General features: G+C 45.4%; 1 protein-coding gene across 2 annotated transcripts in view; it reads right to left on the reverse strand.

Moving 5' to 3' along the window:
• The window catches only part of LOC118391423 (protein FAM222A-like), a 47,880-nt gene extending 24,294 nt beyond the window's left edge, over positions 1–23,586 (reverse strand). Inside the window, exon 1 of one of the 2 annotated variants that reach the window (XM_035782809.2) lies at positions 23,290–23,586. The gene's annotated coding sequence lies outside the window, so the exon portion shown is untranslated. Of the gene's footprint in view, positions 1–23,285 lie in introns of both variants that reach the window. The other variant, XM_052458074.1, reaches the window with a different exon arrangement.

A 23,586-nucleotide genomic window follows, 5' to 3' on the forward strand; every position in this document is an offset into this window, starting at 1 on the left:
TGATCTTTGCTTATATTTAGCCAATATTGATCAGAGTTACCTTGTCCTATGGATATCTACACAGTTATAAAATTGGCAAGGTGGTGTAAGCCTACACGAAACAGACCGTATTTTCAGTTAATCTAAAAATATCGTATGGAATAAATGAATGAAGGAACAGCTTTTCAGATTTTGCTAGAAGGTGTCATGGGAATTATGACTTGCATTTTGGTAGTCAATTCTTACCATGTCCATTATTAAAAATAGGATGTCCTGCATATAGAAATGACAGTTTTTGTTGTCAACATTCATCACAGGCAACTTAAACTCTATTTTTATTCAAACAGTTGAGAGTATTTGTCTCCTAAGCAGACTCTCCAGTATCATTGTGGTCCTTCTGTGGCTCAGTTGGTAGAGCATGGCGCTTGTAACGCCAGGGTAGTGGGTTCGATTCCCGGGACCACCCATACGTAGAATATATGCACACATGACTGTAAGTCGCTTTGGATAAAAGCGTCAGCTAAATGGCATATATTATTATTATCGTCACTTCAGAGCTGCGTGTGTGTTTTACAGATGGCAGAGAAAAGCAGAGCACCAGTGTGGGACTATTACATGGAATTGGCACCAGGGAAAGCAAGGTGTCTTATTTGTGATAAAGATAAGCATGGGGTCAGCAACGGCTAAATAAAAAAATACCACCAACCTGTGGAATCACCTTAAGAACACCCATCCAAAAGCCTTTGTCTTCCAATAATCGGTATCGCCGTTGAAAAATCATAAAAATCGGTCAACCTCTAGACCGTATACCACGGGCATGACAAAACATTTATTTTTACTGCTCTAATTACGTTGGTAACCAGTTTATAATAGCAATAAGGCACTTCGGGGGGTTGTGGCATATGGCCAATATACCACAGCTAAAAAGGTCTGTATCCAGGCACTGCGTCGTGCATAAAAACAGCCCTTAGCCGTAGTATATTGGCCATATACCACACCTCCTCAGGCCCTAATGCTTAATTCAAAAGGCCTCCAACAAACTACTGCTGAACAGTTTTCCCTCAAATTAACACCAGCTAATATGTACCCCAGCTCCTGACTCGACTTAAACCTCACTTAGATCTACTCAGTTCCTCCTCTTCTTCCAACCAATTGCCTGGGAGCTTTGTGCTCTAGTCTACAAGGTCTCCATGGCGATGGATAATGAGAAAAGGAGAGTGGCAAGGACGGTAAATCCTTGCCACTTTGGGGTGACATCAGTGGCTCCGATAAGAGGCGTTATCAGGCGTGATGCGGTCCTCTGAGGGTCTGCCACAGAGATAAGGACCTCTGGCTCTGCACTCCATCTTTTGTCTCCCAAGGTTTCCCTGATAAGGATGTTTTGGCAGACAAAATGTTCGCTCCAACAATGATGGACTGAGGGCAACATTTGTAGGGGGCCTGAGGGAATGGCATTGGGAAATAAAATGTCTAATTGTACAAAGTATTGTCTTTTGCCTGGGCTCTGGAGGAACGGGATTGTGTGGGAAGATAACAAGGTCATTTGGAAGAAGGGCAGTGATGGGGAGCTAGATGATGATGGCTGTTATAGTTTCAAATGGACAGAGGTATGACATGATCCTCTTAAATTCTTACTGGATCCAGATGGCATCCCCCAGGGACATGCAGTCTATCCTTCAAAAAGAGTAGGACACCCTTGAGAGAGCAATTGATACGGCACATCAACCTGATATCTCATCTAGAAAGTGTGCCTTCCATTTACTGAATCATTTTGTTAGGCTGAAAGTGAGGCCAGCCTTCTGGCAGATAGTAGCTTTACAGCACATAAATGAGGATGTGCTCTGCCTGACCTTCCAGTCTCTCCGCTCCTCTCTGAGCAGCCTCCAGGGCCTTGACTGGAGCAGAGTAACATTGCCCTGAGACCCTTCCTTTCAATAAACAGACAACAAAAAAAGACACTCGCTTCACATACACCCCCCCAACCCCAATCCACTCAGCTTGTCTTTGCAGTTCTCAGAATCCTCAGTTAATAATTAGATGATAATGAAAAAAGGTTTAGGCTGAGCGGTGCGAGCACCCTTTTCACTCTCTAGTTGGATTAGTATGCTAATGTCCTCCCTACCCACTGTCAAATCCCTGGCAGGCCAAAAAGGAAAACACTGACACAGGAGGAACAGAACAAACTTCATACAGTAAGGTTGATTTACAGAAAAACAATTAGGCTAAGGAGGGTACTTGAACTTTGCTCGACATGTTTTAAGTCTATAGACTGTGTGTGGCCTCCTTACAGTCATCACTCTGAATAACAGCGCTATAACCTTTTCAAAGAGCGGCCAGCCACCCCCAGGCTCTTCACAGCCTGAAATGCACCCTGTGTCTACAGTTTTACAGAACAGTAACATTGGATAAGACTCAACATTAGTGATGCGGTCACAAAGACCTGCAAAATCACAGGTTCTGTATGGGGAGGAGAGTAAAATGGGTATGTATGGGGAGGAGAGTAAAATGGGTATGTATGGGGAGGCGGTCACAAAGACCTGCAAAATCACAGGTTCTGTATGGGGAGGAGAGTAAAATGGGTATGTATGGGGAGGAGAGTAAAATGGGTATGTATGGGGAGGAGAGTAAAATGGGTATGTATGGGGAGGAGAGTAAAATGGGTATGTATGGGGAGGAGAGTAAAATGGGTATGTATGGGGAGGAGAGTAAAATGGGTATGTATGGGGAGGAGAGTAAAATGGGTATGTATGGGGAGGAGAGTAAAATGGGTATGTATGGGGAGGAGAGTAAAATGGGTATGTATGGGGAGGAGAGTAAAATGGGTATGTATGGGGAGGAGAGTAAAATGGGTATGTATGGGGAGGAGAGTAAAATGGGTATGTATGGGGAGGAGAGTAAAATGGGTATGTATGGGGGAGGAGAGTAAAATGGGTATGAAATTACTATTTTGGTCAAGCTTTTAAAGCAATTTCCATCAATGACCTTCAATGCATGACTGACAGCTTGCAGTCAAACCTAGACTATCCACTGCTCAAACAGTAGGAAGACTTGAATGTAGGCATTCACCATGGAACAGGGCTATGGGTATTGGGGTATGGCTGACCGGTCGCCATCTCTCATCTTGCCGTAACACACACACACGTCTCCTCTAAATGAACGCTGGGTCCTGTCTGAGTGATGGAGCCAAGGAGACAGGGCAAGCAGAGTCTAGTCAGTCTGAAACAGATGGACAGCTACTGAAGCTGATGGTTCATCTATGCATCTCATACATTTATGGGATTTATTAATGCCGGACCAGCCAATAAGAGCCATCCTGTTTCATGTTAGCATAATTGTAATCAGAGCACGATATGAGAGACCCAGACTGTCTTTTTTCTTCTTTTTCATTTACCACAAAAAAAGACTAGTTTGAACTGCAGTACATTCAAACAACCCAGGCTCACTGTGTAGAGCAGAGCAGGACATTCAAACAACCCAGGCTCACTGTGTAGAGCAGAGCAGGACATTCAAACAACCCAGGCTCACTGTGTAGAGCAGAGCAGGACATTCAAACAACCCAGGCTCACTGTGTAGAGCAGAACAGGCAGAGCAGGGACATTCAAACAACCCAGGCTCACTGTGTAGAGCAGAGCAGGACATTCAAACAACTCAGGCTCACTGTGTAGAGCAGAACAGGACATTCAAACAACCCAGGCTCGCTGTGTAGAGCAGAGCAGGACATTCAAACAACTCAGGCTCACTGTGTAGAGCAGAACAGGACATTCAAACAACCCAGGCTCACTGTGTAGAGCAGAGCAGGACATTCAAACAACTCAGGCTCACTGTGTAGAGCAGAACAGGACATTCAAACAACCCAGGCTCACTGTGTAGAGCAGAACAGGACATTCAAACAACCCAGGCTCACTGTGTAGATCAGAGCAGGACATTCAAACAACCCAGGCTCACTGTGTAGAGCAGAGCAGGACATTCAAACAACCCAGGCTCACTGTGTAGAGCAGAGCAGGACATTCAAACAACCCAGGCTCACTGTGTAGAGCAGAACAGGACATTCAAACAACCCAGGCTCGCTGTGTAGAGCAGAGCAGGACATTCAAACAACCCAGGCTCGCTGTGTAGAGCAGAGCAGGACATTCAAAACAACCCAGGCTCGCTGTGTAGAGCAGAACAGGACATTCAAACAACCCAGGCTCACTGTGTAGAGCAGAGCAGGACATTCAAACAACTCAGGCTCACTGTGTAGAGCAGAGCAGGACATTCAAACAACCCAGGCTCACTGTGTAGAGCAGAGCAGGACATTCAAACAACCCAGGCTCGCTGTGTAGAGCAGAGCAGGGCATTCAAACAACCCAGGCTCACTGTGTAGAGCAGAGCAGGACATTCAAACAACCCAGGCTCGCTGTGTAGAGCAGAGCAGGACATTCAAACAACCCAGGCTCGCTGTGTAGAGCAGAGCAGGGCATTCAAACAACCCAGGCTCACTGTGTAGAGCAGAGCAGGACATTCAAACAACCCAGGCTCACTGTGTAGAGCAGAGCAGGACATTCAAACAACCCAGGCTCACTGTGTAGAGCAGAGCAGGACATTCAAACAACCCAGGCTCACTGTGTAGAGCAGAGCAGGACATTCAAACAACCCAGGCTCACTGTGTAGAGCAGAGCAGGACATTCAAACAACCCAGGCTCACTGTGTAGAGCAGAGCAGGACATTCAAACAACCCAGGCTCGCTGTGTAGAGCAGAGCAGGACATTCAAACAACCCAGGCTCGCTGTGTAGAGCAGAGCAGGACATTCAAACAACCCAGGCTCACTGTGTAGAGCAGAGCAGGACATTCAAACAACCCAGGCTCACTGTGTAGAGCAGAGCAGGACATTCAAACAACCCAGGCTCGCTGTGTAGAGCAGAGCAGGACATTCAAACAACCCAGGCTCGCTGTGTAGAGCAGAGCAGGACATTCAAACAACCCAGGCTCACTGTGTAGAGCAGAGCAGGACATTCAAACAACCCAGGCTCACTGTGTAGAGCAGAGCAGGACATTCAAACAACCCAGGCTCGCTGTGTAGAGCAGAGCAGGACATTCAAACAACCCAGGCTCACTGTGTAGAGCAGAGCAGGACATTCAAACAACCCAGGCTCACTGTGTAGAGCAGAGCAGGACATTCAAACAACCCAGGCTCACTGTGTAGAGCAGAGCAGGACATTCAAACAACCCAGGCTCACTGTGTAGAGCAGAGCAGGACATTCAAACAACCCAGGCTCACTGTGTAGAGCAGAGCAGGACATTCAAAACAACCCAGGCTCGCATTAGAGCAGAGCAGGACATTCAAACAACCCAGGCTCACTGTGTAGAGCAGAGCAGGACATTCAAACAACCCAGGCTCACTGTGTAGATCAGAGCAGGACATTCAAACAACCCAGGCTCGCTGTGTAGAGCAGAACAGGACATTCAAACAACCCAGGCTCACTGTGTAGAGCAGAGCAGGACATTCAAACAACCCAGGCTCACTGTGTAGAGCAGAGCAGGACATTCAAACAACCCAGGCTCGCTGTGTAGAGCAGAGCAGGACATTCAAACAACCCAGGCTCACTGTGTAGAGCAGAGCAGGACATTCAAACAACCCAGGCTCACTGTGTAGAGCAGAGCAGGACATTCAAATAACCCAGGCTCGCTGTGTAGAGCAGAGCAGGACATTCAAACAACCCAGGCTCACTGTGTAGAGCAGAACAGGACATTCAAACAACCCAGGCTCACTGTGTAGAGCAGAGCAGGACATTCAAACAACCCAGGCTCACTGTGTAGAGCAGAACAGGACATTCAAACAACCCAGGCTCACTGTGTAGAGCAGAGCAGGACATTCAAACAACCCAGGCTCACTGTGTAGAGCAGAGCAGGACATTCAAACAACCCAGGCTCACTGTGTAGAGCAGAACAGGACATTCAAACAACCCAGGCTCACTGTGTAGAGCAGAACAGGACATTCAAACAACCCAGGCTCACTGTGTAGAGCAGAGCAGGACATTCAAACAACCCAGGCTCACTGTGTAGAGCAGAACAGGACATTCAAACAACCCAGGCTCACTGTGTAGAGCAGAACAGGACATTCAAACAACCCAGGCTCACTGTGTAGAGCAGAACAGGACATTCAAACAACCCAGGCTCACTGTGTAGAGCAGAACAGGACATTCAAACAACCCAGGCTCACTGTGTAGAGCAGAACAGGACATTCAAACAACCCAGGGCAGTTCTGCTCTACACAGTCAGCGTGCACAAGGCCTGAGGCAGACAACAATGAGCCTCCTTTCCATTGAGATTAGCTCCTGTACAAAAGGTATTACAACAGTGTTAAGCAGGGTTTGGCAGATTGTTATTTCTATACAATGGATGCACTTACTCAGAAATGTATGGAAAATAAATACAACGGGTGAATATAGGAACATCCCTGGAGAGACTGCTGGCTGATGCTTTTTGAGAGAACCATGAACCACATTTGTGAGCAGGAGAGAATGGACTCAGTGAACTATTCATATTCTTTTAAACATTTCTTTACACCTAGGCCTATATGCAAAACCAAAAATACAATCTCCAACCAAAAATATAATTCTCTACTAGAATGGGGGGGGGGGGTTGAAAATTAGACTTACAGACACATTGACAGCTTGGGGGAAGTAGGTAACCTGAACACACAGTCCATGAACACATCCAGTGCTGGCAGGGCATCATTAATAGTTATCTGGTACAGGGTCTTGGGCTCACTCAACCCTGTCCTTGCACAGCTCACAGGTGCTAAGGTAAAAATCACCACTTTTGCTTTGGGCATGGAGCCTGGCAATAGTAGAGAGAGCATAACCAGTAAACAGCACCTTCTCGATCCTCATCCCACACTGGCTGTGGATAACCCATGGGCATGCTGGATTACCTTTGGAAAACCTTGACTTGTAGTATATAGGCCTAATGCAAATCAAATGAACTGTATTTGTCACATACACATGGTTAGCAGATGTTAATGAGAGTGTAGCGAAATGCTTGTGCTTCTAGTTCTGACCATGCAGTAATATCTAACAAGTAATCTAACCTAAAAAGTTCACAACAAGTACCTTATACATACACAAGTGTAAAGGAATGAATACAAATATGTACATACAAATATATAAATGAGTGATGCCCAAACAGCATAGGCAAGATGCAGTAGATGGTATAGATTACAGTATATACATATGAGATGATTAATGTAGGGTATGAAAACATTATATAAAGTGCCATTGTTTAAAGTGGCTAGTGATACATTTAATTACATCAAGATGGCAAGATGCAGTAGATGGTATAGCGTACAGTATATACATATGAGATGAGTAATGTAGGGTATGTAAGCATTATATAAAGTGGCTAGTGATAAATTGATAACATCAATTTTTCCATTATAAAAGGGGCTAGAGTTGAGTCAGTATGTTGGCAGTAGCCACTCAATGTTAGCGATGGCTGTTTAACAGTCTGATGGCCTTGAGATAGAAGCTGTTTTACAGTCTGCTTTGATGCACCTGAACTGACCTTGCCTTCTAGATGATAGCAGGGTGAACAGGCAGTGGCTCGGGTGGTTGTTGTCCTTGATGATCTTTATGGCCTTCCTGTGACATCGGGTGGTGTAGGTGTCCTGGAGGGCAGGTAGTTTGCCCCCGGTGATGCGTTGTGCAGACACAACCCTCTGGACTACCCTCTGGAGAGCCTTACAGTTGTGGGCGGAGCAGTTGACGTACCAGGTGGCGATACAGCCCAACAGGATGCTCGCGATTGTGCATCTGTAAAACTTTGTGAGTGCTTTTGGTGAGAAGCCGAATTTCTTCAGCCTCCTGAGGTTGAAGAAGCGCTGCTGCACCTTCTTCACCACGCTGTCTGTGTGGGTGGACCATTTCAGTTTGTCCGTGATGTGTACACAGAGGAACTTAAAACTTTCCACCTTCTCCACTCCTGTCCCGTCAATGTATATAGGGGGCTGCTCCCTCTGCTGTTTCCTGAAGTCCACGATCATCTCCTTCGTTTTATTGACATTGAGTGCGAGGTTATTTTCCTGACACCACACTCCGAGGGCCCTCACCTCCTCCCTTTAGGCTGTCTCGTTGTTGTTGGTAATCAAGCCTACTACTGTAGTGTCGTATACACGACTGTGATTATGATCGAAGAGAATTCTCTTGAAGATAATGCGGTAGGCATTTGATTGTGAGGAATTCTAAATCAGGTGAAGAAAAGGACTTGAGTTCCTGTATGTTGTTATGATCACACCACGTCTCGTTAATCATAAGGCATACACCTCGCCCGCCTTCTTACCAGAGATAGGCTGGTTTCTGTCGGGGCAATCGGCGCAATACGTGAAGAAATCAGGTGGCTGTACCGACTCAGATAGCGTGTCTCGAGTGAACCATGTTTCTGTAAAAACAAAGAACGTTACAGTCTCTGATGTCTCTCTGGAATGCTACCCTTGCTCGAATTTCGTCTACCTTGTTGTCAAGAGACTGCACATTGGCGAGTAGTATGCTCGGGAGTGGTGTGCGATGTGCCCGTCTATGGAGCCTGACCAGAAGACCGCTCCGTCTGCCCCTTCTACGGCGCCGTTGTTTTGGGTCGCCGGCTGGGATCCGATCCATTGTCCTGGGTGGTAGGCCAAACAGAGGATCCGCTTCGGGAAAGTCGTATTCCTGGTCGTAATGTTGGTGAGTTGACGTTGCTCTTATATCCAATAGTTCCTCCCGACTGTATGTAATAAAACCTACGATTTCTGGGGTAACATTGTAAGAAATAACACACACACAAAAAATGCTGCATAGTTTCCTAGGAACGCGAAGCGAGGCGGCCATCTCTGTCGGCGCCGGAAGTTTCACAGTTAGTGAGGTACAGTGCACAGACAAATCTCTGCATTGTCATACAGACGTTCCCCATTAAAATTCCCCATCCTGGGCTTTCCATCCCACATCACTGAAGCTTTGTATTGGCTGCCTCAGAGAATATAATTTAGTCAACAATATGCCCGCTGTGTGCTCTGCTCTTATGTTGTCATAATATATTTTTTAAATATTATTATTATTCTTCATTGTGGACTACCGCCTACGCTGGGTTTGAATCGGATGAACTACCGCCTACGCTGGGTTTGAATCTGATGGGCTACCGCCTACGCTGGGTTTGAATCGGATGGGCTACCGCCTACGCTGGGTTTGAATCGGATGGGCTACCGCCTACGCTGGGTTTGAATCGGATGGGCTACCGCCTACGCTGGGTTTGAATCGGATGGGCTACCGCCTACGCTGGGTTTGAATCGGATGGGCTACCGCCTACGCTGGGTTTGAATCGGATGGGCTACCGCCTACGCTGGGTTTGAATCGGATGGGCTACCGCCTACGCTGGGTTTGAATCGGATGGGCTACCGCCTACGCTACCGCCTACGCTGGGTTTGAATCTGATCGCCTACGCTGGGTTTGAATCGGATGGGCTACCGCCTACGCTGGGTTTTGAATACGCTGGGTTTGAATGGGCGGACCGCCTACGCTGGGTTTGCGGATGGGTTTGAATCGGATGGGCTACCGCCTACGCTGGGTTTGAATCGGATGGGCTACCGCCTACGCTGGGTTTGAATCGGATGGGCTACCGCCTACGCTGGGTTTGAATCGGATGGGCTACCGCCTACGCTGGGTTTGAATCGGATGGGCTACCGCCTACGCTGGGTTTGAATCGGATGGCTACCGCCTACGCTGGGTTTGAATCGGATGGGCTACCGCCTACGCTGGGTTTTCGGATGGACTACGCTGGGTTTGAATCCTACCGCCTACGCTGGGTTTGAATCGGATGGACTACCGCCTACTCTGGGTTTGAATCGGATGGACTACCGCCTACTCTGGGTTTGAATCGGATGGACTACGCTGGGTTTGAATCGGATGGATGGACGCTGGGTTTGAATCGGATGGACTACCGCCTACGCTGGGTTTGAATCGGATGGACTACCGCCTACGCTGGGTTTGAATCGGATGGACTACCGCCTACGCTGGGTTTGAATCGGATGGACTACCGCCTACGCTGGGTTTGAATCGGATGGACTACCGCCTACGCTGGGTTTGAATCGGATGGACTATCGCCTACGCTGGGTTTGAATCGGATGGACTACCGCCTACGCTGGGTTTGAATCGGATGGACTACCGCCTACGCTGGGTTTGAATTGGATTGTTTTACGTTTCTGGGTTTCTCTTTCCTCCACCCATATCCTTCGTGTTGACATTGTTGGGAAACAAAACGGATATCCATTTACATCTACTTATTTTATATTTCCTCTTACCATTCATATCTTAGATATGTTGCTGTTAATTTACCTCGAGGGACAAAATACAGTCCCTCTGTATTAAAGCTGAGGATTTGTGCTTCCCATAAAGCCTGCTCTTTCACCCTGGACAATTTCTGATGGGTGGTTTTAATGGGTATGGATGGGCTGAAGAATGGAAAGACAGAGAGAGGACTGCAAACTTAGATGTTTAGATCTAATGAAAAAAAAAAAAAAACTTAGGCTATCAGACCATAGCCCAACAACTAGAGCTGCAACAGATGGGTTTACAATATGAATCAACTTGAGAAATGGTCCATGCCTTACAAATACACTGCTCAAAAAATAAAGGGAACACTAAAATAACACATCCTAGATCTGAATGAATTAAAAATTCTTATACTTCAAATACTTTTTTCTTTACATAGTTGAATGTGCTGACAACAAAATCACACAAAAATGATAAATGGAAATCAAATTTATCAACCCATGGAGGTCTGGATTTGGAGTCACACTCAAAATTAAAGTGGAAAACCACACTACAGGCTGATCCAACTTTGATGTAATGTCCTTAAAACAAGTCAAAATGAGGCTCAGTAGTTTGTGTGGCCTCCACGTGCCTATAGGACCTCCCTACAATGCCTGGGCATGCTCCTGATGAGGTGGCGGATGGTCTCCCGAGGGATCTCCTCTCAGACCTCGACTAAAGCATCCGCCAACTCCTGGACAGTCTGTGGTGCAACGTGGCGTTGGTGGATGGAGCGAGACATGATGTCCCAGATGTGCTCAATTGGATTCAGGTCTGGGGAACAGGTGGGCCAGTCCATAGCATCAATGCCTTCCTCTTGCTGGAACTGCTAACACACTCCAGCCACATGAGGTCTAGCATTGTCTTGCATTAGGAGGAACCCAGGGCCAACCGCACCAGCATATGGTCTCACAAGTGGTCTGAGGATCTCATCTGGGTACCTAATGGCAGTCAGGCTACCTCTGGCGAGCACATGGAGGGCTGTGCGGCCCCCCAAAGAAACCATGACTGACCCACCGCCAAACCGGTCATGCTGGAGGATGTTGCAGGCAGCAGAACGTTCTCCACGGCGTCTCCAGACTCTGTCACGTCTGTCAAATTTGACAATCTTGGTGTTCTCTGGCAAATGCCAAACGTCCTGCACGGTGTTGGGCTGTAAGCACAACCCCCACCTGTGGACGTCGGGCCCTCATACCACCCTCATGGAGTCTGTTTCTGACCGTTTGAGCAGACACATGCACATTTGTGGCCTGTTGGAGGTCATTTTGCAGGGCTCTGGCAGTGCTCCTCCTGCTCCTCCTTGCACAAAGGCGGAGGTAGCGGTCCTGCTGCTGGGTTGTTGCCCTCCTACGGCCTCCTCCATGTCTCCTGATGTACTGGCCTGTCTCCTGGTAGCGCCTCCATGCTCTGGACACTACGTTGATAGACACAGCAAACCGTCTTGCCACAGCTCGCATTGATGTGCCATCCTGGATGAGCTGCACTACCTGAGCCACTTGTGTGGGTTGTAGACTCCGTCTCATGCTACCACTACATTTACATTACATTTAAGTCATTTAGCAGACGCTCTTATCCAGCGACTTACAAAAGTGCATACACCTTATGACAACCAGTGGAACAGCCACTTGCATCTAAATCTTGTAGGGGGTGAGAAGGATTACTTACCCTTACTTACCCTATCCTAGGTATTCCTTGAAGAGGTGGGGTTTCAGGTGTCTCCGGAAGGTGGTGATTGACTCCGCTGTCCTGGCGTCGTGAGGGAGTTTGTTCCACCATTGGGGGCCAGAGCAGCGAACAGTTTTGACTGGGCTGAGCGGGAACTGTACTTCCTCAGTGGTAGGGAGGCGAGCAGGCCAGGGTGGATGAACGCAGTGCCCTTGTTTGGGTGTATGGCCTGATCAGAGCCTGGAGGTACCGTTCCCCTCACAGCTCCAGAGCACCATGGTCTTGTAGCGGACTCTGGAAGCCAGTGGAGAGAGCGGAGGAGCGGGGTGACGTGAGAGAACTTGGGAAGGTTGAACACCAGACGGGCTGCGGCGTTCTGGATGAGTTGTAGGGTGAAAGCACCGCCAGCATTCAAAAGTGACCAAAACATCAGCCAGGAAGCATAGGAACTGAGAAGTGGTCTGTGATCACCACCTGCAGAACCACTCCTTTATTGGGGGTGTCTTGCGAATTGCCTATAATTTCCACCTGTTGTCTATTCCATTTGCACAACAACATGTGAAATTTATTGTCAATCAGTGTTGCTTCCTAAGTGGACAGTTTGATTTCACAGAAGTGTGATTGACTTAGAGTTACATTGTGTTGTTTAAGTGTTCCCTTTATTTTTTGGAGCAGTGTACATGCATATTATGCTGCAGGTGCTCAAGCTTTCTGACAGAAGAGGCTTTGACAAAAAAGTACATCGGGGAGTCACTGTAGCCCCCCAAAAAAAATCTAGCTAGGGTGAACACACACACACACACACACACACACACACACACACACACACACACACACACACACAGAGCAATAACTATCTGATTTGATCTACAGATGCTTTGCGTCTATGATCCGCCCACTGACTGCCAGTCTCACCTGCTGGGAGTGGAAACCCAGACAGATCAACGCACGCAATAATCAAAAGGCCCATCTGCTTCTTGTCAAAACACAGTGACAGATGTTCTTCTGTCTCACTTTATAGATTAGCATGGTGGGTAAAGAATCTACAGAACCAGACTGTACGACAGAAAGGGCAGACTTGTCAAAAGTAAAGAGTTAGATCCATCTCAACCAATCATGTGTTACGGTGCTCTACAAGTACGTATGCTCTCAATTTGGTCAAAAACAAATCCTTTAAACAAGCCTTTGTATCTCCTTAGGGTTTAATAATCCCTTTTCAATCATAATTGTAACTGTTTGTTTTGCTTGCTTACCCTCCAGAGACAAAGTGGCTGTTATACCTGCCTGGTAATATTTTGTCCACAAAAGGAAAAATGTTCCTACAGTATAGTTTTGGCTACAGTGTCTTTCACTGCCAAACTCCTCCATACCCACCCACCAAACCCTCCTCTCCTTTCCCATCAGAGTAGGCAACGCTGTTCATTATGCGGTTAAGGGTCACAGATTCCTTCAAAATCATTAAAAAGATGTTAATAAAAACAGAGAAGTCATGAGAAAAGACTGGCAAAATGCTCCCCGCAGGGTACTCATACAGGAGAGAACTCCTTTTCCATGCTTAATGATAAGCTCTAGTCCTCACAGAGCGGCTTGGAAAAAACAGGACTTTGGTCCCTGGACTAATCCAAAATTACCTCTGCCTGCTGCCTTCCCAGTAAAGGGCAGATAACATTACTCCGAGTGCAATCAGGCAGCATGTGTATTCTGCACCATATTGTACACAAAATAACAGGCTGTTTGAAATTGCAAACAGAGCAACGACCCCCATAATTCCCCCTCCCCAATGGCTAGATCCTCTAGGTTAGGGCCAGGACAATACCAGTATCACAATACCCGTTAGTATCGTTGGCAAAGAAACAAAAATGGAAGCAGATTTAACTTCTTTAACAAAACAGCACTAATGTTGGGAACAAAAATGTGTCATCCCGATTCACATTTATTTTCCAAGCAATAGCACACAATATTTTACATACAGACGGTTATTAAAAAGGACCAAAGAGTTAGATCTGATGTAGATCTGTGTTATTATTTTTGCCATTAATAAAACATTGCGATACTGCTATCGTTCCGGCCCTAATCTAAACACCCAGTCTCCCTGCCCCTTCACCATATAAAAAAATAAACAAAGACCAATTAGATTTAAAAAAAGATGGCAGCTAGCCCATATTTAAACACTACATCCTTAGGAGATAAAAGGTGATTAATATGGATGCACGGGAGAAATTGCTTAGTAAACAAGCTATTTACAATTTCCCTGTAAGCGGAGCAGGGTGGTTGGCCGTCCAGGCACTCTCCGAGGTCACTTTACCACCTCCATTGACTCTGTCTCACAAAAAGAGGAAACAGGGCTGAAATCCAGTACAGATTGTTCAGTAAAAATACAATTCCCAGTAAGCGAAAACAAACTCTTGGTAATAATAGTTATACTTTTGTTTAGCACCATGACTAGGCCTAATAGCCTAGCTGTGTACTGAATAGGAAGCAAAAACGACTGCATAAAAGGGAAAGACTGGTTGAACATATAACTTGTATCTTACATGTCACCGGCACATGAGAGTGAGTGGGACTGCGGAACACGGTAGGCAATATAGCCTCCTGCAGAGTAACAAAGGGATATATATAGATATATACAGTGCCCTCAGAAAGTATTTAGACTAGAGGTCGACCGATTAATCGGAATGGCCGATGATTTCAAGTGTTCATAACAATCGGAAATCAATATTTTTTTGGTTTTTACACCTTTATTTAATCTTTATTTAACTAGGCGAGTTAGTTAGAAACACATTCTTATTTTCACTGACAGCCTATCAACGGTGGGTTAACGGCCTCATTCAGGGGCAGAAAGACAGATTTTCACCTTGTCAGCTCGGGGATCCAATCTTGCAACCTTACAGCTAGTCCAACACAATGACGACCTGCCTCTCTCTCTCGTTGCACTCCACAAGGAGCCTGCCTGTTACGCAAATGCAGTAAGCCAAGGTAAGTTGCTAGCCAGCATTAAACTTATCTTATAAAAAAACAATCAATCATAAATCACTAGTTAACTACACATGGTTGATGATATTACTAGATATTATCTAGCGTGTCCTGTGTTGCATATAATCTGACTGAGCATACAAGTATCTGACTGAGCGGAGGTAGGCAGAAGCAGGCGAGTAAACATTCATTCAAACAGCACTTTCGTGGGTTTTGCCAGCAGCTCTTCGTTGTGCGTCAAGCATTGCGCTGTTTATGACTTCAAACCTATCAACTCCCGAGATGAGGCTGGTGTGACCGAAGTGAAATGGCTGGCTAGTTAGTGCACGCTAATAGCGTTTCAAACTTCACTCGCTCTGAGCCTTGGGGTGGTTGTTTCCCTTGCTATGCATGGGTAACGCTGCTTTGATGTGGTGGCTGTTGTCATTGTGTTGCTGGTTTGAGCCCAGGGAGGAACGAGGAGAGGGCGGAAACTATACTGTTACACTGGCAATACTAAAGTGCCTATAAGAACATCCAATAGTCAAAGGTTAATGAAATACAAATGGTATGGAGGGAAATAGTCCTATAATAACTACAACCTAAAACTTCTTACCTGGGAATATTGAAGACTCATGTTAAAAGGAACCACCAGCTTTCATATGTTCTCATGTTCTGAGCAAGGAACTGAAACGTTAGCTTTCTTACATCCAACACTTAGTTTTTGCAATATTTAAACCAAATTGAACATGTTTCATTATCTACTTGAGGCTAAATTGATTTTATTGATGTATTATATTAAGTTAAAATAAGTGTTAATTCAGTATTGTTGTAATTGTCATTGTTACAAATACATTTTTATATATTTTTTATTATTTTTTGCATTTAAAAAAAAAAGGTTAATTAAAAAAAAAAGTGTTGTTAAAAAAATAAATAAAAAAATTGCCCGATTAATCGCTATCGGCTTTTTTGGTCCTCCAATAAATTGGCATCCGCATTGAAAAATCATAATCGGTCGACCTTTAATTTAGACCGCTTGACTTTTTCCACATTTTGTTAAGTTATAGCCTTATTCTAAAATGTATTTAAATCCCCCCCCACACCATAATGACAAGGCAAAAAGGTTTTTTGAAATCACATTTCAATATCACATTTACAAAAGTATTCACATCCTTTACTCAGTACTTTGTTGAAGCACCTTTGGCAGTGATTACAGCCTCAAGCCTTCTTGGCTATGATGCTACAAGCTTGGCACACCTGTGTTTGGGGAGTTTTCAGGTCACTCCAGAGATGCTTGATCAGGTTCACTCAAGGACATTCAGAGACGTGTCCCGAAGCCACTCCTGCGTTGTCTTGGCTGTGTGCTTAGGATCATTGTCCTGTTGGAAGGTGAACCTTCACCCCAGAAGGAGGTCCTGAGTGCTCTGGAGCAGGTTTTCATCAAGGATCTCCCTGTACTTTTCTCCATTCATCTTTCCCTCGATCCTGACTAGTCTCCCAGTCCCTGCCGCTGAAAAAACACCCCCACAGCATGATGCTGCCACCACCATGCTTCACCATAGGGATGGTGCCAAGTTTCCTCCCAGACATGATGCTTGGCATTCAGACCAAAGAGTTGAATCTTGGTTCATCAGACCAGAGAATCTTGTTTCGCCAGAGTCTTGGGGTGTCTTTTGGCAAACTCCAGGCGGGCTGTCATATGCCTTTTATGGCCACTCTACCATAAAGACCTGATTGGTGGAGTGCTGCAGAGATGATTGTCCTTCTGGAAGATTCTCCCATCTCCACAGAGGAACTCTGTAGCTCTGTCGGAGTGACCATTGGGTTCTTGGTCACCTCCCTGACCAAGGCCCTTCTCACCTGATTGCTCAGTTTGTCCGGGTGGCCAGCTCTACGAAGAGTCTTGGCTGTTCCAAACTTCAACAGCGATGGAAACATTTTGGGTGTGAATATCACCTTCACAATCCAAAATAATTTCCAAACCTCTAGGTGAAATAGTAGCTAGATAAGTCATAACTCCAGGCTAAATCTACAAACACTTCATTGGCTTGAAACCTAGTAGAGCTCAACAGAAACCAAACATTAGGAAACCCCCTATAAAAAGGCCACTAAAATGTGCAGTTGTGTCACAACACAATGCCACAGAGGTCTCAAGTTGAGGGAGCGTGCAATTGGCATGCTGACTGCAGTCATGTCCACCGGAGCTGTTGCCAAAGAATTTCATGTTAATTTCGCTACCATAAGCCACCTCCAATGTCGTTTTAGAAAATATTCCATTATGTCCAATTGGCCTCACAACTGCAGGCCACGTGTATAGTGTCTTGCGGGTGAGTGGTTTGCTGACGTTAACATTTTGAACAGAGTGCCCCAAGGTGGAGGTGGGGTTATGGTATTTGCAGGCATAAGCTACGGACAATGAATACAATTGCATTATAATCGATGATACTGGTGGCCCATTGTCTTTCCATTCATCCAACGCCATCATCTCATCTTTCAGCATGATAATGCACAGACCCATGTCACAAAGATTTGTACAAAATTCCTGGAAGCTGAAAATTGCCCTTTTTTCCCCATGGCTTGCATACCCATTGAGCATGTTTGGGATGCTCTGGACAGACAGCGTGTTCCAGTTTCCGCCAATATCCAGTAACTTTGCACAGGCAAAGAAGAGGAGTGGGACAACATTCCTCAGGCCACAATCAATAGCCTGATCAACTCTATGTGGAGGAGATGTGTCGTGCTGCATGAGGGAAATGGTGGTCACACCAGATACTGACTGGTTTTCTGATCTTTTTAAGGTATCTGTGATCAACAGATGCATATCTGTATTCCCAGTCATATGAAATCCATAGATTACATCCTAATGAATTTATTTAAATTGAATGATTTCCTTATATGAACTGTAACTCAGTCAAATATTTGAAACTGTTACATTTATATTGTTGTTCAGTATATATTTTTTATAAAAATGTTCTAAACCTTACTAACAATATCACATTTAGGCCAAGGGACCATGGAATAAGTTGAGTATAATTTAATTAATTAATTAGTTCTGGGAGGCTCACACGGGATATTGATATCCACAGTACTGCACCAATTCTGTTTAACATAAATGCAGTATAATTTAAGCTTAAAAACTGCAGTTCTCTTTCTGCCTCATGGATTAAAAAATATATATACACTGCTCAAAAAAAAGGGAACACTAAAATTACACATCCTAGATCTGAATGAATGAAATATTTTTATTAAATACTTTCTTCTTTACATAGTTGAATGTGCTGACAACAAAATCACACAAAAATGATCAATGGAAATCAAATTTAACCCATGGAGGTCTGGATTTGGAGTCACACTCAATATTAAAGTGGAAAACCACACGACAGGCTGATCCAACTTTGATGTAATGTCCTTAAAACAAGTCAAAATGAGGCTCAGTAGTGTGTGTGGCCTCCACGTGCCTGTATGACCTCCCTACAACGCCTGGGCATGCTCCTGATGAGGTGGCGGATGGTCTCCTGAGGGATCTCCTCCCAGACCTGGACTAAGGCATCTGCCAACTCCTGGACAGTCTGTGGTGCAACGTGGCATTGGTGGATGGAGCGAGACATGATGTCCCAGATGTGCTCAATTGGATTCAGGTCTGGGGAATGGGCGGGCCAGTCCATAGTATCAATGTCTTCCTCTTGCAGGAACTGCTGACACACTCCAGCCACATGACACACTCTAGCATTGTCTTGCATTAGGAGGAACCCAGGGCCAACCGCACCAGCATATGGTCTCACAGGTGGTCTGAGGATCTCATCTCGGTACCTAATGGCAGACAGGCTACCTCTGGCAAGCACATGGAGGGCTGTGCGGCCCCCCAAAGAAATGCCACCCCACACCATGACTGACCCACCGCCAAACCGGTCATGCTGGAGGATGTTGCAGGCAGCAGAAACGTTCTCCATGGCATCTCCAGACTCTGTCACATGTGCTCAGTGTGAACCTGCTTTCATCTGTGAAGAGCACAGGGTGCCAGTGGTGAATTTGACAATCTTGGTGTTCTCTGGCAAATGCCAAACGTCCTGCACGGTGTTGGGCTGTAAGCACAACCCCCACCTGTGGACGTCGGGCCCTCATACCACCCTCATGGAGTCAGTTACAGACCGTTTGAGCAGACACATGCACATTTATGGCCTGCTGGAGGTCATTTTGCAGGGCTCTGGCAGTGCTCCTCCTGCTCCTCCTTGCACAAAGGCGGAGGTAGCGGTCCTGCTGCTGGGTTGTTGCCCTCCTATGGCCTCCTCCACGTCTCCTGATGTACTGGCCTATCTCCTGGTAGCGCCTCCATGCTCTGGACACTACGCTGACAGACACAGCAAAACTTCTTGCCACAGCTCGCATTGATGTGCCATCCTGGATGAGCTGCACTACCTGAGCCACTTGTGTGGGTTGTAGACTCCGTCTCATGCTACCACTAGAGTGAAAGCACCGCCGGCATTCAAAAGTGACCAAAACATCAGCCAGGAAGCATGGGAACTGAGAAGTGGTCTGTGGTCACCACCTGCAGAACCACTCCTTTATTGGTGGTGTCTTGCTAATTGCCTATAATTTCCACCTGTTGTCTAATCCATTTGCACAACAGCATGTGAAATGTATCGTCAATCAGTGTTGCTTCCTAAGTGGACAGTTTGATTTCACAGAAGTGTGATTGACTTGGAGTTACATTGTGTTGTTTAAGTGTTCCCTTTATTTTTTTGAGCAGTGTATATTATTAGACGCCAAGAGGCGGGCCTTTAAAATGTTCCTTCCCAGGGCATGGGACCTGGTTCATCCAGCCATGCACTGCCAAAGTCATAGTAAAGCTCCTTGTATGCTACTTTTCTCTCAATGTAGTTGTGTTCTGATTATGAGGGGTTCCCTGATGGAGACCTGAATGGAGAGCAGAGGGGAACAGGCCAGAAGATGACAAATCCCCTCTCATCATGGATCAAGAGTCTGGAGATAATGTGCTGATGGGATGTGAGAAGATCTGTGTAAAATCCCAGGGAGATGACGGTTTGTAATTCGACCCGATCTGTTAGCCTCTGATACACTAACTACAGACTGGCCAAGCCATAAAAAGCTTAGTGAACCGTTGCTCAGGTGAAGACAAAGCACAAGCCAAGCCAATATCTAGAATGTCAATTAGAGCAGAGTATGTCGATATATCAGTTTGGCTACAAGGCCACTCAGTCAATGGCTGGCATTCCCACTAGGCCTGGGTTATATCATTCCAGTATAATAAACACATTAAGCATATTTTCCATCCTCCAACCCAAATGTTCCCCAAAATGAATGTTGTCTGTCAAAACCAACACAGACATTACAGGTAAAGCCAAAACAATGTAGGTGTATTTAGATTGGCTTTAAGCTCCATCATATATCAAACATAGAGCATTACACACTGAGTGACAGCTGAAATTAAGAAACACAATATATACACAAAAGTATGTGGACTATATGTGTATGTGTAACTATAAGTGCTGATATTTGGAAGTGGACATTTCTAGGAGCAACAAAGGCTCAGCCGCAAAGTGGTAGGCCACACACGCTCACAGAACAATGTATAGTGCCAACTGTAAAGTTTGGTGGAGGAGAAATAATGGTTTGGGGCAGTTTTTCATGGTTCGGCTATGCCCCTTAGCTCCAGTGAAGGTAAATCTTAACACTACAGCATACAATGACATTATACACCAGTGTTTCCCAACCCTGGTCCTCAAGTACCCCCAACAGTACACAGTTTCAGCACTTGACAAACACCTAAATTAACTCATTGAGGGCTTGATGATTATTTTATTTAACCAGGCAAGTAAGTAAAGAACAAATTCTTATTTTACAATGACGGCCAAACAACCCCGGCCAAACCCTCCCTAACCTGGACGACACTGGGCCAATTGTGCGCCGCCCTATGGGACTCCCGATCAAGGCCGGTTGTGATACAGTCCGGGATCAAACCCGGGTCTGCAGTGACGCTTCTAGCACTGAGATGCAGTGCCTCAGACCACTGTGCCACTCAGGAGTCCAAGTTGACGCAGGTGTGGTTGACCATGGTTACAATAAAAATGTGTACTGTTGGGGGTACTCGAGGGCCAGGAACTCAGTTTGGGGAAGGTATTTTCCTGTTTCAGCATGACAATGCCTCTGTGCACAGAGCGAAGTCCATACAGCTCCTGAGTGGCACAACGGTCTAAGGCACTGCATCTTAGCGCAAGAGGCATCACTACAGTCCCTGGTTCAAATCCAGGCTGTATCACATCTGGGCATGTTTGGGGGTCCCATAGGGCAGCGAACAATTGGCCCAGCGTTGTCTGGGTTTGGCCATCATTGTAAATAAGAATTAGTTCTTAACCGACTTGCCTAGTTAAATAAAGGTTACTTTAAAAAGAAAAATGTTTGTCAAGATCGGCCTGCACAGAGCTCTGACCTCAACTACATCTTACACCTTTGGGATGAATTGAAACACCAACTGCGAACCAGGCTTAATCACTAATGCTTGTGGCTGAATGGAAGCAAGTCCCAGCAGCAATGTTCCAACATCTAGTGGAAAGCCTTCCCAGAAGAGTGGAGGCTGTTATTGCAGCAAAGGGAGGGACCAACTCCATATTAATGCACATGATTTTGGAATGAGATGTTCAACGAGCAGGTGTTCACATACTTTTGGTCATGTACTGTAATTAGCCACTGCTATTGAAAATGCAAATTTGACAGAATTATTAATGTAGAGCCCAGTCAAACGGATTGAATGTCAACTGAAGATACATTTTCGTAGTGGGCATGTGGGGGAGGGTTAGTTAGAGCATTTTTCATTTAGTTTAATTACATTCTTTCAAAGGCCATAATGTTTATTTCAGGATTTTAATATATTCCGAGGCAATCCCATTATGATGCCAAATTATGTGAGTGGGCAGGAATGAGAGCAGGTCCTCCCTGATGTTGTGTCAGATGCTTCATGTTATAATATTCATCCAGACAGAGGCCTTTCACTTACTGAGGCATGGAGTTGAATGGAATGAGTCTCAGGACTATCATCATGTATATGGCCTGATGGGCTTCAAAAGACTATCAATCAAAATTGTATTTACAAAGCCTGTTTACATCAGCAGATGTCACAAATTGCTTATACAGAAACCCAGCACAAAACCACAAAGAGCAAGCAGAAGACTACACTGAGAACACAGCGACTTCAATAAAATATTCATTAAGTTTTGTCATGGATATAAAAGTTAGATAGTAAGTTGTTATTGCCATGATGTATCTCTTTTATAGGCCATGCTTAAACCACAGATGGGAAGAAGCTGTGACTTCCCATCTCTCTAGCCAAAAAAATGATCTGACACAGCCAGGAAAGCATGCAGGATAGAATTTCAGTCCATGCGGTATCCTTGGGACGTTCCTACTCCTGCACTGAAGTTGACATTAAAAATTGTTGGGGGTTAGGGACGTCCCAAGGATCCTAGGACAGATAGCGAGGTGCATAATATACATGGGCAAACTCTGCCTCTAGGTGCAACCGCCAAACTCTGCCTCTAAGTGCAATGATCCCTCCTCCGGCTTTGACAATAGACGTGGAAACTAAGCCTTTGGAGTCAGCTTTGAAGGGCCAATAACATACTTCAAAGCATTTCCTGTAACCGCTGGGATTCTGACACATAAGTCGTCCTTTATTGCAGGCTGTACATCCGCCACAAAACCTTTCTGCTCGCCTCAGACAGACAGAGGGGTACTTCTGAATGGAACTTCATGCCATAACATACCCTTTTGGTGCTTCCACGCAGTGTTTTGACGAGTTCCAAGTGCGCACAAAGAGGGAATTGAAAACAGTTGGCCTAATACTCAACATACATATATATTTTTTTAAATCAATGAATATGCTTTAAAAATGTTTCGGTCCTGTTGAAACAGGGCAGTAACGTCCTGTGTCCCAATCCAATAGATTGTATATTCTAGTATTATAGCTCACATCTGTCCTACAGTTTCTCGAACTCGGTCCAAACCTATATTAGTGTGGTCTACTGGTCTCATTGCGCACAAGGCATTGATTTAAGTATTACATTAATCCATCCTTATTTGATTCAACTGGCTATATGAATGCACCACAATTCATAAAAGGAGACCGATTGCCCTACATCCCCATAATTCAGAGCCACTTGGCGGCATTTACGTAAATCTACAAATCTCTACCATAGCCTAGGCTACTAAAATGAATGCACCTGCTGATGACCGCAAACAATGCATTTGGCCTACTAAACGGATTGCATAGCATGGCGAGATAGCTTATTAATGATGGCAAATGAGGCAAAACAATGTATTGACGACCAGAATAGTACATTAAAACAATTTCTTACATACAGCGTTCAGTGTTATCATAAGGCTTGTTTATATTTGGCTCGCCACGGCTCGATGCTTGCTCCCCTGCTCAGAAGGCGTATTTCCTTTGCCAAAGACACGTCGCTGAAGTCCGATGAGACTGAGAATTATCGGTTTGAAAATATCCATGAGAACCACTTTTAAAAAGTATTATTCGAAATGGCAAATGTCTTGATATTGAAAATGAAATCGTTTGTAGGTGTATTCATTCCAATGTTCCTCTCATGTATTCTTCTCCCCACAGCCGACCGAACTGAAATATGTCGAAATGAATGAGAT

The sequence above is a fragment of the Oncorhynchus keta genome, chromosome 12 (genome assembly GCF_023373465.1).
Source record: "Oncorhynchus keta strain PuntledgeMale-10-30-2019 chromosome 12, Oket_V2, whole genome shotgun sequence".
Taxonomy (NCBI): Eukaryota; Metazoa; Chordata; class Actinopteri; order Salmoniformes; family Salmonidae; genus Oncorhynchus; species Oncorhynchus keta.